Below are 15745 nucleotides of genomic sequence, written 5' to 3' on the forward strand. Positions count from 1 at the left end.
TGTGTCTGTCTGTTGTGTGTGTCGTAAGTTGCTGTGTGCTGTGTGGTGTGTGTGTGTTGTGTGTGTGTGTGTGTGTGTGTGTGTGTGTGTGTGGTGTGTGTGTGTGTGGTTGTGTGTGTGTGTGTGCGTGTCACACCAGATCTCAACCCCAAATTAACATTTTATGGAGATTCTGGAGCGGCGCCTGAGTCAGCGTTTTCCAAATCTCTCCTGGGGGGTGGGTGGTTGGCTGCTTTGAAAACAAAAGGAGCTCACAGAGAGGGTGGGTTACGGGTTAGGGCTACAGTACATGTACAATGGGAGCCGTTGTTTGAGTTGTGCTGTTTAAAATATACCACACAGGACATAATGGCTGCCTACTAGTAAAACCACTACATCTCACGGCCTGGCTGATGACTGAGTCATCTGCCCAGCGGAACACAACAGAACAGCTAGCAGGCCAGGGAGGCAGCCACAGGGCTGTTATCCAAGTGGCACCCTATCCCTAGAGATAGTGAACTACTTTTGACTAGAGGACTATGGGTCAAAAAAAGTGCACTACACAGGGAATAGAGTACATTTCAGATGCACCAGGGTTTTAGTTGGGTTTTAAGTGCATTGGGAAAGTATTCAAACCCTTTGAAATATCACATTTTCAAGTATTCACACCCTTTACTCAGTACTTTGTTGAAGCACCTTTTGCAGCGATTACAGCCTTGAGTCTTCTTGGGTATGACACTACAAGCTTGGCACACCTGTATTTGTGGAGTTTCTCCCATTCTGATCTGCAGATCCTCTCAAGCTCTGTCAGGTTGGATGGGGAGCGTCGCTGGACAGCTATTTTCAGGTCTCTCCAGAGATGTTCGATCAGGTTCAATTCCGGGCTATGGCTGGACCACTCAAGAACATTCACAGACTTGTTCCGAAGCCACTCCTGCATTGTCTTGGCTGTGTGCTTAGGATCGTTGTCCTGTTGGAAGGTGAACCTTAGGACCTCAGACTGGAGCGGAGTGCTCTGGAGCAGGTTTTTATCAAGGGTCTCTCTGTACTTTGCTCTGTTCATCTTTCCCTTTATGCTGACTCCGATCATCTGTCCCTCAATCCTAATCTCCCAGTCCCTGTCGCTGAAAAACACCCCCACAGCATGATGCTGCCACCACCATGCTTCACCGTAGGGATGGTGCCAGGTTTCCTCCAGATGTGACGCTTGGCAATCAGGCCAAAGAGTTCAATCTGGGTTTCATCAGACCAAAGAATCTTGTTTCTCATGGTCTGAGAATCTATAGGAGCCTTTTTGGCAAACTCCAAGCAGGCTGTCATGGGCCTTTTACTGAGGAGTGGCTTCTGTCTGGCCACTCTACCATAAAGCCCGGATTGGTGGAGTACTGTAGAGATGGTTGTCTTTCTGGAAGGTTCTCCCATCTCCACAGAGGAACTGTGGAGCTCTGTCAGAGGGACCATTGGGTTCTTGGTCACCTCCCTGAACAAGGCCCTTCTCCCTCGATTTCTCAGTTTGGCTGGGCGCCCAGCTCGAGGAAGAGTCTTCGTGGTTTCAAACTTCTTCCATTTAAGAATGATGGAGGCCACTGTGTTCTTGGGGACCTTCAATGCTGCAGACATTTTTTGATACCCTTCCCCAGATCTGTGCCTTGACACAGTCCTTTCTCGGAGCTCTACAGACAATTCCTCAACTGTGGGACGTTATATAGACAGGTGTGTACCTTTCCAAATCATGTCCAATCAATTGAAATTAGCACAAGTGGCCTCCAATCAAGTTGTAGAAACATTTCAAGGATTATCACTGGAAACGGGATGCACCTGAGCTCAATTACGAGTCTCATAGCAAAAGGTCTTAATACTTATGTAAATAAGGTCTTTCTATATTTATTTTTTTATAAATTAGCAAAAATGTCTAAAAACCGGTTTTCACTTTGTCATTATGGGGTATTGTGTGTAGATTGATGAGGAATGGATTTTATTTTATACATTTTTGAATAAGGCGGTAACGTAACAAAATGTGTAAAAAGTCAAGAGGTCTGAATACTTTCCTAATGCACGGTATACTGTACCTACAGCTGACCTATTTCAAATCAAATCAAACTTTATTTGCCACATGGGCCCGAATACAACAAGTTTAGACTTTACCGTGAAATGCTTACTTACAAGCCCTTAACCAACAATGCAGTTCAAGAAGAAGAAAATATATACCAAGTAGGCTAAAATAAAAAGTAATAATAAAAAGTAACACAAAAACAATAACAATAACAAGGCTATATATATATATATTTTTTTTTTTTTCACCTTTATTTAACCAGGTAGGCTAGTTGAGAACAAGTTCTCATTTACAGTGTAACGCTCGACGTAAGGTGGAAGAGAGGAGGACTAAGGCGCAGCGTGGTAAATGTTCATGATGATGAATTTGAATGCTAATCCAACAAACAGAACACTAACAAAATACAAAACAACAAACGAAGTGAACAAACGAACGAAACAGTACCGTGTGGCGAACAAACACTGACACGGCAACAAACACCCACAAACCAAAAGTGAAACCCAGGCTGCCTAAGTATGATTCTCAATCAGGGACAACGATTGACAGCTGCCTCTGATTGAGAATCATACCAGGCCGAACACAAAACCCCAACATAGAAAAACACACATAGACAGCCCACCCCAACTCACGCCCTGACCATACTAAATAAAGACAAAACAAAGGAAATAAAGGTTCAGAACGCTGACATTACACTGCCGACCTGGCCAAGAATAAAGCATAGCAGTGTGAACAGACAACAATACAGAGTTTACACCATGGAGAAACAATAAACAAGTCAATAACACAGTAGGGGAAAAATGAGTCTATATACACAGTGTGTGCAAAAGGCATGAGGAGGTAGTCAATAAATAGGCCATAGGAGCAAATAATTACAATTTAGCAGATTAACACTGGAGTGATAAATCATCAGATGATCATGTGCAAGTAGAGATACTGGTGTGCAAAAGAGCAGAAAAGTAAATAAATAAAAAACGTAAGGGATGAGGTAGTAAATTGGGTGGGCTGTTTACAGATGGACTATGTACAGCTGCCAGCGATCGGTTAGCTGCTCAGATATGCAGATGTTTAAAGTTGGTGAGGGAAATAAAAGTCCAACTTCAGCGATTTTGCAATTCGTTCCAGTCACAGGCAGCAGAGAACTGGAAGGAAAGGCGGCCAAATGAGGTGTTGGCTTTTGGGATGATCAGTGAGAATACCTGCTGGAGCGCGTGCTACGAGTGGGTGTTGTTATCGTGACCAGTGAACTGAGATAAGGCGGAGCTTTACCTAGCATGGACTTATAGATGACCTGGAGCCAGTGGGTCCGCCGACGAATATGTAGCGAGGGCCAGCCGACTAGAGCAATACAGGTCGCAGTGGTGGGTGGTATAAGGTGTTTTAGTAACAAAACGGCACAATGTGCACAATGGCACAATGATAAACTGCATCTAGTTTGCTGAGTAGAATATTGGAAGCTATTTTGTAGATGACATCGCCAAAGTCGAGATCGGTAGGATAGCCAGTTTTACTAGGGTAAGTTTGGCGGCGTGAGTGAAGGAGGCCTTTGTTGCGAAATAGAAAGCCGATTCTTGATTTGATTTTGGATTGGAGATGTTTAATATGAGTCTGGAAGGAGAGTTTACAGTCTAGCGACACCTAGGTATTTATAGATTCCACATATTCTAGGTCGGAACCGGCCAGGGTGGTGATGCTAGTCGGCGCGGCGGATGCAGCAGCGAAACGGTTGAAAAGCATGCATTTGGTTTTTACTAGCGTTTAAGAGCAGTTGGAGGCCACGGAAGGAGTGTTGTATTGGCATTGAAGCTCGTTTGGAGGTTAATATAGCACAGTGTCCAAGGAAGGGCCAGAAGTATACAGAAGGTGTCGTCTGCGTAGAGATTGAGCAGGGAATCGCTCGCAGCAAGAGCAACATCATTGATATAACAGAGAAAAGAGTTGCCCGAGAATTGAACCTGTGGTACCCCCATAGAGACTGCCAGAGGACCGGACAACATGCCCTCCGATTTGACACATGAACTCTGTCTGCAAAGTAGTTGGTGAACCAGGCAGAAAAACCGAGGCTACTGAGTCTGCCGATAAGAATATGGTGATTGACAGAGTCGAAAGCCTTGGCCAGGTCGATGAAGACCGGCTGACAGTACTGTCTTTTATCGATGGCGGTATTGATATCATTAGTACCTTGAGCCGTGGCTGAGGTGCACCCGTGACTGGCTCGAAACCAGATTGCACAGCGGAGAAGGTACGGTGGGATTCGAGATGGTCAGTGATCTGTTTATTACTTGGCTTTCGAAGACCTTAGATAGGCAGGGCAGGATGGATATAGGTCTGTAACAGTTTGGGTCCAGGGTGTCTCCCCCTTTGAAGGGATGCCCGCGGCAGCTTTCCAATCCTTGGGGTCTCAGACGATATGAAAGAGAGGTTAAACAGGCTGGTAATAGGTGTTTTACGAACAATGGCGGCAGATAGTTTCAGAAAATAGAGGGTCTAGATTGTCAAGCCCAGCTGATATGATGGTCCAGGTTTTGCAGGGGGGGGGGGGGCGAGTAGCCAGGTGGAAGGCATGGCCAGCCGTTGAGAAATGCTTGTTGAAGTTTTCGATTATCATGGATTTATCGGTGTGACTGTGTTACCTAGCCTCAGTGCAGTGGGCAGCGGGCAGGAGGTGCTCTTGTTCTCCATGGACTTTACAGTTGTCCCAGAATCTTTTGGAGTTAGAGCTACAGGATGCAAATTTCTGCTTGAAAAAGCTAGCCTTTGCTTTCCTGACTGACTGTGTGTATTGGTTCCTGACTTCCCTGAACAGTGCATATCGCGGGGACTATTCGATGCTATTTGCAGTCCGCCACAGGATGTTTTGTGCTGGTCGAGGGCAGTCAGGTCTGGAGTGAACCAAGGCTATAATCTGTTCTTTAGTTCTGCATTTTTTTAACGGGGCATGCTTATCTAAGATGGTGAGAAAGTTACTTTTAAAGAATGCCAGGCATCCTCAACTGACGGATGAGGTCAATATCCTTCCAGGATACCCGGGCCAGGTCAATTAGAAAGGCCTGCTCGCAGAAGTGTTTTTAGGGAGAGTTTGACAGTGATGAGGTGTCGGGTTGACCGCGGACCCGTAGCGGATACAGGCAATGAGGCAGTTGATCGCTGAGATCCTGATTGAAGACAGCAGAGGTGTATTTGGAGGGCAAGTTGGTCAGGATAATGTCATGAGGGTGCCCATTTACGGATTTTAGTGTTGTACCTGGTGGGTTCCTTGATGATTTGTGTGAGATTGAGGGCATCTAGCTTAGATTGTAGGACTGCCGGGGTGTTAAGCATATTTAGGTCAAAGGTTTAGGTCACCTAACAGAACAAACTCTGAAGCTAGATGGGGGGAGATTAATTCACAAATGGTGTCCAGGGCACAGCTGGGAGCTGAGGGGGGTCGGTAGCAGGCGGAAACAGTGAGAGACTTATTTCTGGAGAGATTATTTTTTTTAACTGTTTGGGTATGGACCTGGAAAGTATGACATTACTTTGCAGGCTATCTCTGCAGTAGATTGCAACTCCTCCCCCTTTTGGCAGTTCTATCTTGACGGAAGATGTTATAGTTGGGTATGGAAATCTCAGAATTTTTGGTGGCCTTCCTAAGCCAGGATTCAGACACGGCAAGGACATCAGGGTTGGCAGAGTGTGCTAAAGCAGTGAGTAAAACAAACTTAGGGGGGAGGCTTCTGATGTTGACATGCATGAAACCAAGGCTTTTTTGATCACAGAAGTCAACAAATGAGGGTGCCTGGGGACATGCAGGGCCTGGGTTTACCTCCACATCACCCGAGGAACAGAGGAGGAGTAGGATGAGGGTGTGGCTAAAGGCTATCAAAGCTGGTCGCCTAGAGCGTTGGGGACAAAGAATAAAAGGAGCAGATTTCAGCTCGTGGTAGAATAGATTCAGGGCATAATGTGCAGACAGGGGTATGGTGGGGTGCGGGTACAGCGGAGGTAAGCCCAGGCACCGGGTGATGATGAGAGAGTGTCTATGCATAGGTAACAAACAAACAGCGAGTAGCAGCAGTGAACTACCCTCTGTAGCGCCTTACAGTCAGATATTGAGCAGTTGCCATACCAGGCGGTGATGCAACCGGTCAGGATCCTCTCGATGGTGCAGCTGTAGAACCTTTTGAGGACCTGGGGGCCCATGCCAAATCTTTTCAATCTCCTGAGGGGGAAAAGGTTTTGTCGATGGTGTTGGAGTCGTGTTTGGCCACGCAGTTGTGGGTGAACAGGGAATACAGGAGGGGACTAAGTACACATCCCTGAGGGGCCCCAGTGTTAAGGATCAGCATGGCAGACGTGTTGTTGCCTACTCTTATCACCTGGGGGCGGACCGTCAGGAAATCCAAGATCCAGAGGGAGGTGTTTAGTCCCAGAGTCTTTAGCTTAGTGATGAGCTTCGTGGGCACTATAGTGCTGAACGCTGATCTGTAGTTGATGAACAGCATTCTCACATAGGTGTTCCTTTTGTCCAGGTGAGAAAGGGCGGTGTGGAGTGCGATTGAGATTGCATCATCTGTGGATCTGTTGGGGCGGTATGCGAATTGGAGTGGGTCTAGGGTGTCCGGGAGGATGCTGTTGATGTAAGCCATGACCAGCCTTTCAAAGCACTTCATGGCTATCGACGTGAGTGCCACAGGGCGGTAATCATTTAGGCAGGTTGCCTTCGGTTCCTTGGGAACAGGGACTATGGTGGTCTGCTTGAAACATGTAGGTATTACAGACTAGGTCAGGGAGAGGTTGAAAATGTGAGTGAAGACACTTGATAGTTGGTCCGCGCATGCTTTGAGTACACGTCCTGGTAATCCGTCTGGCCCAGCGGCTTTGTGAATGTTGACCTGTTTAAAGGTTTTGTTCACACCGGCTACCTAGAGCGTTATCACAAAGTCATCCAGAACAGCTGGTGCTCTCGTGCATGCTTCAGTGTTGCTTGCCTCGAAGCGAGCATAAAAGGCATTTAGTTCGTCTGGCAGGCTCGCGTCACTGTGCGGCTCGCGTCTGGGTTTCCCTTTGTAGTCCGTAATAGTTTTCAAGCCTTGCCACATCCGATGAGCGTCAGAGCCTGTGAAGTAGGATTCAATCTTAATCCTGTATTGACACTTTGCTTATTTGATGGTTCGTCTGAGGGCATAGCAGGATTTCAAATAAGCGTCCGGATTAGTCTCCTGCTCCATGAAAGCGGCAGCTCTAGCCTTCAGCTCGATGCAGATGTTGCCTGTAATCCATGGCTTCTGGTTGGGATATGTACATACAGTCACTGTGGGGACGACGTCGTCGATAGTCTGATAGTCTGTGCTAGCAAAACAGTCCTGTAGTGTAGCATCCGCGTCATCTGACCACTTCCGTATTGAGCGAGTCACTGGTACTTCCTGCTTTAGTTTTTGCTTGTAAGCAGGAATCAGGAGGATAGAATTGTGGTCATATTTGCCAAGTTTAGGGCGGGGGAGAGCTTTGTATGCATCTCCGTGTGTGGAGTAAAGGTGGTCTAGGACTTTTTTCCCCCTTGTTGCACATGTGACATGCTGGTAAAAATGTGGTAAAACTGATTTAAGTTTGCCTGCATTAAAGTCCCAGGCCACTAGGAGCGCCGCTTCTGGGTGAGCATTTTCTTCTTTGTTTATGGCCTTATAGAGTTGGTTGAGAGCGGTCTTGTAATGCTCGTCTGATGAAGAAGGAGTGGACCAAAGCGCAGCGTAGTACGTGTTCATGATCATTTATTTAAACTGAACACTGAGACAAAATAACAAAATGGAACGAAACGAAACAGTTCTGTCTGGTGCAGACACAAAACAGAAAACAACTACCCACAAAACACAGGTGGGAAAAAGCTGCCTAAGTATGATTCTCAATCAGAGACAACGATAGACAGCTGCCTCTGATTGAGAACCACACCCGGCCAAACACAAAGAAATACAAAACATAGAAAATGAACATAGAATGCCCACCCAAATCACACCCTGACCAAACCAAAATAGAGACATTAAAAGCTCTCTAAGGTCAGGGCGTGACAGGTCTTAGTGCCAGCTTCGCTTTGTGGTGGTAAATAGACGGCTATGAATAATACAGATGAGAACCCTCTTGGTAGATAGTGTGGTCGACAGCTTATCATAAGGTACTCTACATCAGGCGAACAATACCTCAAGACTTCTTTAATATTAGACATTGCGCACCAGCTGTTATTGACAAAAAGACACACACCCCCACCCCTCGTCTTACCAGAGGTAGCGTCTCTGTTCTGCCGGTGCATGGAAAAACCCGCCAGCTCTATATTGTCTGTTTCTTCGTTCAGCCATGTCTCTGTGAAACATAAGATGTTACAGTTTTTAATGTCCCGTTGGTAGGATAATCTTAATAGTAGGTCATCAATTTTATTTTCGAACAATTGCACGTTAGCAACGATAATGGAAAGCATTGGGAGTTTACTCGCTCGCCTCGGTTTCTCAGAAGGATCCCTGATCTGCGTCCCCTTTTCCGGCGTCTTTTCTTCATGCAAAAGGCGTGGATCTGGGCCTGTTCCAGTGAAAGCAGGATATCCTTCTCATCGGACTCGTTAAAGAAAAAAGGTTCTTCCAGTCCGCGGTGAGTAATCGCTTTTCATATGTCCAGAAGTTATTTTCGGTCATAAGAGGCGGTACCAGCAACATTATTTACACAATAAGCTAAAAAATAAGTTACACAAGACCCCCCCCAAAAATAACAACATTTCGCAATTGTTTGGGAGAATGTAAAACGTCAGCCATGTTCTTCGGCGCCATCCTTATTTGTGTGTAATGTAGTGTGTATATTTCAAATGTTAAAGACAGTGAGGTGTAGTGTCCAGATATCAAACGCTATCCAGGTGTCTGCTTCCCTGGTAAAGCACCAATACTGGATGAGTATGCGTCACCTATTGAATGTATACATGTATACAAGTCGACCACAAGGTTGTTACAGGCCATTGCTGCCTTAGAGGTAGCTACAAATACACATGTTAAAGTGGTAAACGTGTTACACCTGTCTATGGCAGTGTTGGTCTTTGGTTTGAGTGAGCTGGTGGTAATGGTAGTGGTGGTTGTGTTGCCTAAATAGCCTATCCTAAGGTACACTACAAGAGGGAGGGGAGATACTGACAGGGTCTTTAGGGTGCAGGGGCCATGTACATTCAGTAGGTGCGTGGGAAGTATTGGTATTCCCAGGCATGTCCCTCACACACACACACAAAGACACCCAGCCCTGGCTACTGCTTATTCTAGGCGCATTCTCTCCAAACCCAAAACATCCACTAGGCATGAATGCAATGCATAAAATAGCCATATCTCACGTGAAAAATAAATAGCTATGCCTAGCATTACAGCAGAGTTTAAAAGGCATTAGCTTTGATTGTTTTGTCTTCGAGGTATTCAAAATCACAGACTGTAATGACCCCACCAACATCTAAAAGCAAGGCCCTCCACTTCCTCGCTGTCCTCATTATATTCAAAACATAAACTAGACATCTACCAGGGACAATGACCCATGTACCATCTCTTCAACCACTGAATCAAAGGTGATGACATATATCTCTGTTGCAGAGCCAGTTGCAGTAACCACCAGCCGATGATGAGCTGTCAGTCTTCCATTACAGCTATCCATTTCAATTTCACAGCTCTGACATTTCTCAGTAAAGCCACAGAATACACTCATTATGCAACCCAACACAAACCCCATGGCCTAATGACCAGGAGAGAATAGACCAGCATAACTGTGTATAAATACAGGACATGTTACCTACTGCTCTCCATTATTACGCAACGCTCCTCCATTCAGTACTATCTGTCCGTAACAGATAGAGGACAGACAGTCACACAGACTAGCCTTTAGTTGACAAGGATGGGAGAGCTTCTCTTAAAGGAGGAATAGAAACCTTAGCCTCTCGCCTTGTTGAATTCTATCCAGGTCCACTTCAATTAATTACACCTAAATAAATAATGCGCAAGGAGCCTTTTTAGGGGTTTTATTCTCGAGACATAAAAGCCGTTAATTATCACTCTCAACGTGAGAGAGGAAGATAAGGGGGAGTGGAGTGTGGATTGAAAGAAGGTAACAAACAGAATGTCAAATGATCTACTTTCAAAACCACATAGAGAACCAAAGATCACCAAGGAAAGTCTCATATTTGCTTGGGTGGATGTCAGACAGGACTCCTTGATATAGACAATATGGAAGTGGTGCTTGCTGAACAGAGCATCGAGGGAAGAGCACTACAAGTCTCTGAATTACTCTTACTTGTTTTTGAGTGTCCAGGGGGGAAAGGAGGCAGGTGAAGTTTGTCCTTATTACCAATGTCAGAGATTCGATTAAGCACAAGGAAAGCAAATGATCCCAATGAACTAATGATTAATCCAGCAGGTCTATTTACTAATGTACCAGAATGCATTAGAGGCATAAGTTAATGGGGACAGGACATCAATTCAAATACAAATGAACCACATTTGCATCGGACGCTTATTGACTGGTGTAACAAAACGAATTACAAAAGGTAATCTACTTATAAACCTTAGAGACAGATGAAACATGATTTCCTACATATCTGCGATTTGACTTAGGACTGATTCTTGCCTCCGGAAATGACAGACGTCAATGCAAACTGACTGGGCTAGTCAGTGGTCAGAATAGAAATATGGTCTGAGTAAAGAGAAAAATGGATAGAGAACAGCTTCAATGATCACCCACCCCAAAATAAACAACTGCAGCTGTTGAAAAAACGGACAATGGTGATTCTCAATTCCTGCTCCGATTTAGAAATATCCTGAGATGGATAGCTGGTCCTATAAATTAATGTGCAGTAAATCAAAATGAATGACATGATTTAACATGATCAATGCTTGCCGTCTTACCATAGCAGTGCCTGTGGTGGGAACGTTCCCACACTCTCTTAGGGTAAGCGCTAAGCGCTAGTGCCACTATGGTTACAGTCAGGGAGGGCAGAGCTCCAGAGAAGGGCTCCTGGGGTGACAGTGCTGTGGCATCTTCAGAGATGGCGGTTCTATCAGTGCGATGTGGTGCGCTATGGCAGCGCCTCCCCAGAGGTGCTTTAAAACACTCCCTCCCTCCCTCTCTCCCGCTCGGTGGATGAAAGCAGGCGACTTAATCCTCACTTTGTTCTGGTACACAGATGAACATGAAAGCCCCACTTCTGTGGATTGCTTCCCTCTGGGCCCTTAGGCACAACGCTGGACCAGGAGCACCAGTCTTATCAATAATGCTCTGCTCTTAACTGGAGCCTTCAATTGGGGGAAAATATGCCACATTTCACAGGAATCTGTCCCATCCTTCCCTCCTTCCCTCCCCCTCATTCCCAGCGGTAATGACGCTTTTGCTAGCTTGTTTAATACCGTCTAGTAAGTGATTTTTGAGAGGGAGGGACCTGTCCTCATATTACTGAACTTCTCCATTCTCTTGGAGGGGGAAAGGGGGGTTGGGGGTCAAAAAAAGAGAGAAAGCAGACGTTTCTATTTGATGTTTCGATCTGGGATTGATCTAGGAGGAAAGGCCTGCGTTCTGAAAGTGGGATTATTGGCTTGGCTGGCTCTCCTCAGATGTCAAAGATCTTTGAACAGTCTTGTAAAGTGCTCTACTTCCAGGCTGCTGCTGAACTGATTATGAACTCATCAAAAGAGAACCTGTCTCCATATTAATGAACCTCTCCGTTCTCTTGACACAGGGCCCGTCTTCTCACACATACCTGTCACACTGTGAGAACCGCTACTGCTGCTGCTTTCCTGAACACAGCAGAACAAAGGTTTGATCCTGTCGGGCTCAGTCCCCCATCCAAGTGTCTCCTACTCCTCCTCCTCACATCCTGACTGTGATGCTTCTGGGGCAGACTGCTTACCAGGGTACAGGAGGTGTCAGAACCCACATGAGTATCCTGCAGTATTTATTTGTATGGGAGGTGTCAGTACCCACATGAGTATCCTGCAGTATTTATTGTAGTGTTTTGTGGACATGATGCCTGTAGTATACTGGAGTATTTATTGTAGTCTTTTGTGGACAGGATGACTGTAGTATACTGCAGTATTTATTGTAGTGTGTTGTGGACATGATGACTGTAGTATACTGCAGTATTTATTGTAGTGTTTTGTGGACATGATGACTGTGTAGTATTAACTGGGCAGTATTATTGTAGTGTGTTGTGGACATGATGCTTAGTATACGGCAGTAATTTATTGTAGTGTTTGTGGGCAGGACGATGACTGGTAGTATACTGTAGTAGTATTATTGTAGTGTTTTGTGCACAGAGGTGACTGTAGTATACTGCAGTATTTATTGTAGTGTTTTGTAGACATGATGACCTTGTAGTATTACTGCCATACTTTATGTAGTTGTTTGTGGGACATGATGACGTGTAGTTTATACTGCAGTATTTTATTGATAGTGTCTTGTGGCCAGGGATGACTGTAGTAACTTTTAGTAATTATTGTATGTGTTTTGTGGACAGGAATGACTGTAGCATTTATGCGCATATTTATTTAGTAGTGTTTTCGTGGAATGGACAGTATTGACTGTAGTATAGTGTAGTTATATGCGGGGGTTTTTGGACAAGGATGCTTAGTATACTGGGAGTATTTATTATGTAGTTTTGGGACAGGACGACTGTAGTAATTTACTGCACCTTATTTATATGTTAGTGTTTTTTGTGGACTATGCACTGTAGATATACAATGAGTATTATTCTGTAGTCTTTTGTGGACAGATTGACTGTGTATACTGAGAAGTATTCTATGGTAGTGTGTGTGCATTTAAGGACATGATGGACTTTGATATACTGCAGTATGTTTTGTGGTGTTTGTGAACAGGGGGATATTGACTAAAGTAACGGTTGTTACCTTGCATATTTATATTGTAGTGTTATTATGGGACATGCAGACTGTAGTTATACTGGATATTTTATTGTAGTGTGTTCGTGGACATGCTTGACTGTAGTATACTGGAGTATTTATGTGGTGTTTGTGGACATGAATGACTGTAGTATACTGCAGTATTTATTGTAGTGTTTTGTGGAACTGTGACTGTAGATATACTGGAGTATTTAGTGTTGCGTGTTTTGTGGACATGATGACTGTAGTAATACTGGAGTAATTATTGTGGTGTTTTGTGACATTGATGCCTGTAGTATTAGTAACTGGAGATATTATTTGGTGTTTTTTGTGGACATATGCCTGTAGTTATACTGCAGTATTTATTGTGCGTGTTTATGTGGACATGATGAGCTTAGTATACTGGCCGTATTTATATAGTATTTTGTGGACATGATGACTGTAGTAAGTGCAAGTATTTATTGTAGTAGTGTTGTATTGGACATAACTGTAATATATTGTTTGTAACACCTGCTGACTAGGGTTAGCTAAAATGACTACCAGACTATGCCAGGTCCTGTTTAATGAAGGGGACAACCAGAACACTAAGACACAGGTTCATGACAGGCACCTATTGAGTTGGTCAACAGCTCTGAGAAATGCATTGGACAGAAAGAAGCGCTACACCAATTGAGGAGAACCTCAGAGAAAATCCCGGCATGAGATCCCAAGGACAGCACGTTTCAAATCAAAAACATTATAGTAAGCCTACACGACGAGGGATACTACAATGTGTAGTATAGCATTTCTAAATCCAGGATGAATATGATCATTTTTCACCCAATAACAGGACAGTGACTGCAGGGCGTTGTAAGAGAGACGCGAATGAGACAGGAGAGGACGTAGAGAAGAAACAGGACATCTGCTTTCAGATGAGCATGTCCCCACATTTAGTGAAAGGTGAGGGGGGATGGTGTTGTGTTTTTGAGGGGGTGTAGTGTTTCCTGAGGTTGCAGGGTGTTGCTGGCGTTGTGATGTTGCCAGTCACACACACAGGAGAGAGAGAGAGAGAGAGAGAGAGAGAGAGAGAGAGAGAGAGAGAGAGAGAGAGAGAGAGAGAGAGAGATGAGAGGAGAGAGAGAGAGAGGAGAGAGAGAGAGAGAGAGAGAGAAGAGAGAGAGAGAGAGAGAGAGAGAGAGAGAGAAAGAAAGAAAGAAAGAGAAAAGAAAGAAAGAAAGAAAGAAAGAGAAAGAAAGAAAGAAAGAAAGAAGGAAAAGAGAGAGATAGGGGATATGGAGGAAGAGAGAGAGAAAGAGGAGCGATTTGAGAAAAGACAAGAGAGAAAGAGAAAGAGAGAATGAGTGAGAGAGAGATAAAAAGAGAAGGGGGCATGGTTGGGTGAACTGTAATTGATTAATGTAAAGGCAGATGGGGGTCTCCAGGGAGACGAAGGGGAAGAATCCAAGCAGATGGTCTAATTGCCAACTTAATTATGTGTAGCAGAGAAAACCCCCCATCCACATGGTATGATGGATCATTATAGCTCGCTGTGCATAAACACCAATATGCTTTTAAATCTGGATGGCAAAGCTCAACAAATCTCCACAAAGCCAAAAGTATCGTATTTCAAAGGCTGCTGTCAAGAGGTGTGCTGAACAACCATGCTAATATGATGAATTCCATTAAAGACCATAAGGCCCTACAACCGCCACCTTCCCCTATCACATCACCCCCAACAGAAGAAATAGGGAGTTTGCCAAGTTGAATATACAGGGTTTAGTTTTGTCTATAATGAGTGGTGCTGTGATGGCCAGAATTCACAAGAGAAGGGCCAAGCTAAACAACAGTAACATACACTCTATGAGGATATGAGTAAGGTCCAAGGATTCAACCGATGTCACTCGCATACACTTGAACATGTAAATATGATGATTGTTATAACTAAGTGAAATTATAATAAATACGTATTAGATTGAAACACTACAGATCGATCTTGTCAGTCAAACAGGCTAAAACACAAGGGGTCATTGGTGAAAGAGTTTATGTGCTATATAGTACCTATACAATGTCCTCTCTGTCTCTCGTCCTTCTCTCTGCTCTACACACGCACACCGATTCCCCTCCCCTCCCCGCCCACACCACACACACAACACAAACACACACACACACACACCACACACAACACACACACACACACACCCACACACAACCACACACAACACACCAACACAACACACACCACACACACACCACACCACACAACAGCACAACCACAGACACACACACACACACCACACACAACCCATCATGGGGTAGTGTGGTTAGTAGTGACCTCCTGATTAGAGGTTAACAGTGGTGCTGCTGTGGACAGGGACAGATGGTTAATATGCGCTGTGTCTTCTGTGCTCTCACACTGCTCCTGGTTAACTCTATTATGCCACACCAACCGCCTCCTCATTTGTACGAGAACTTTCTCGCCACACTCTGTATTGGCTCCCCCTAAATAATGCACTGAAGTGAATGGCCATCCATCGGGCTGAAAATTACCACAGGATCTCCCGATCTGGTTCATAAAGACACTTCACATACTAACAGGGTTGGTTTTCAGGGTTGGATTATAGCTTTGAGCTACCTGCCAACTATATCAGTTTTGACCTGACATATCTGTCTTTGTAGAAAAAAAATCAACATCAGTTTGATGAAATATATTGTTATGTTTGAAAAGAAATGTAGCCTTGACCAATGTGTCTCTGAAATATTTTTTGACCAGTGTTTTCTCAAAGTAGCCTACATTCTGCAATACATGAATGGACATGGCTTCTTTAAAAGAGCACTTGGAGTGAGTGTGAATGTTGGTTATCTT

The sequence above is a fragment of the Salvelinus sp. IW2-2015 genome, linkage group LG15 (assembly GCF_002910315.2).
Source record: "Salvelinus sp. IW2-2015 linkage group LG15, ASM291031v2, whole genome shotgun sequence".
NCBI classification, from domain to species: Eukaryota; Metazoa; Chordata; class Actinopteri; order Salmoniformes; family Salmonidae; genus Salvelinus; species Salvelinus sp. IW2-2015.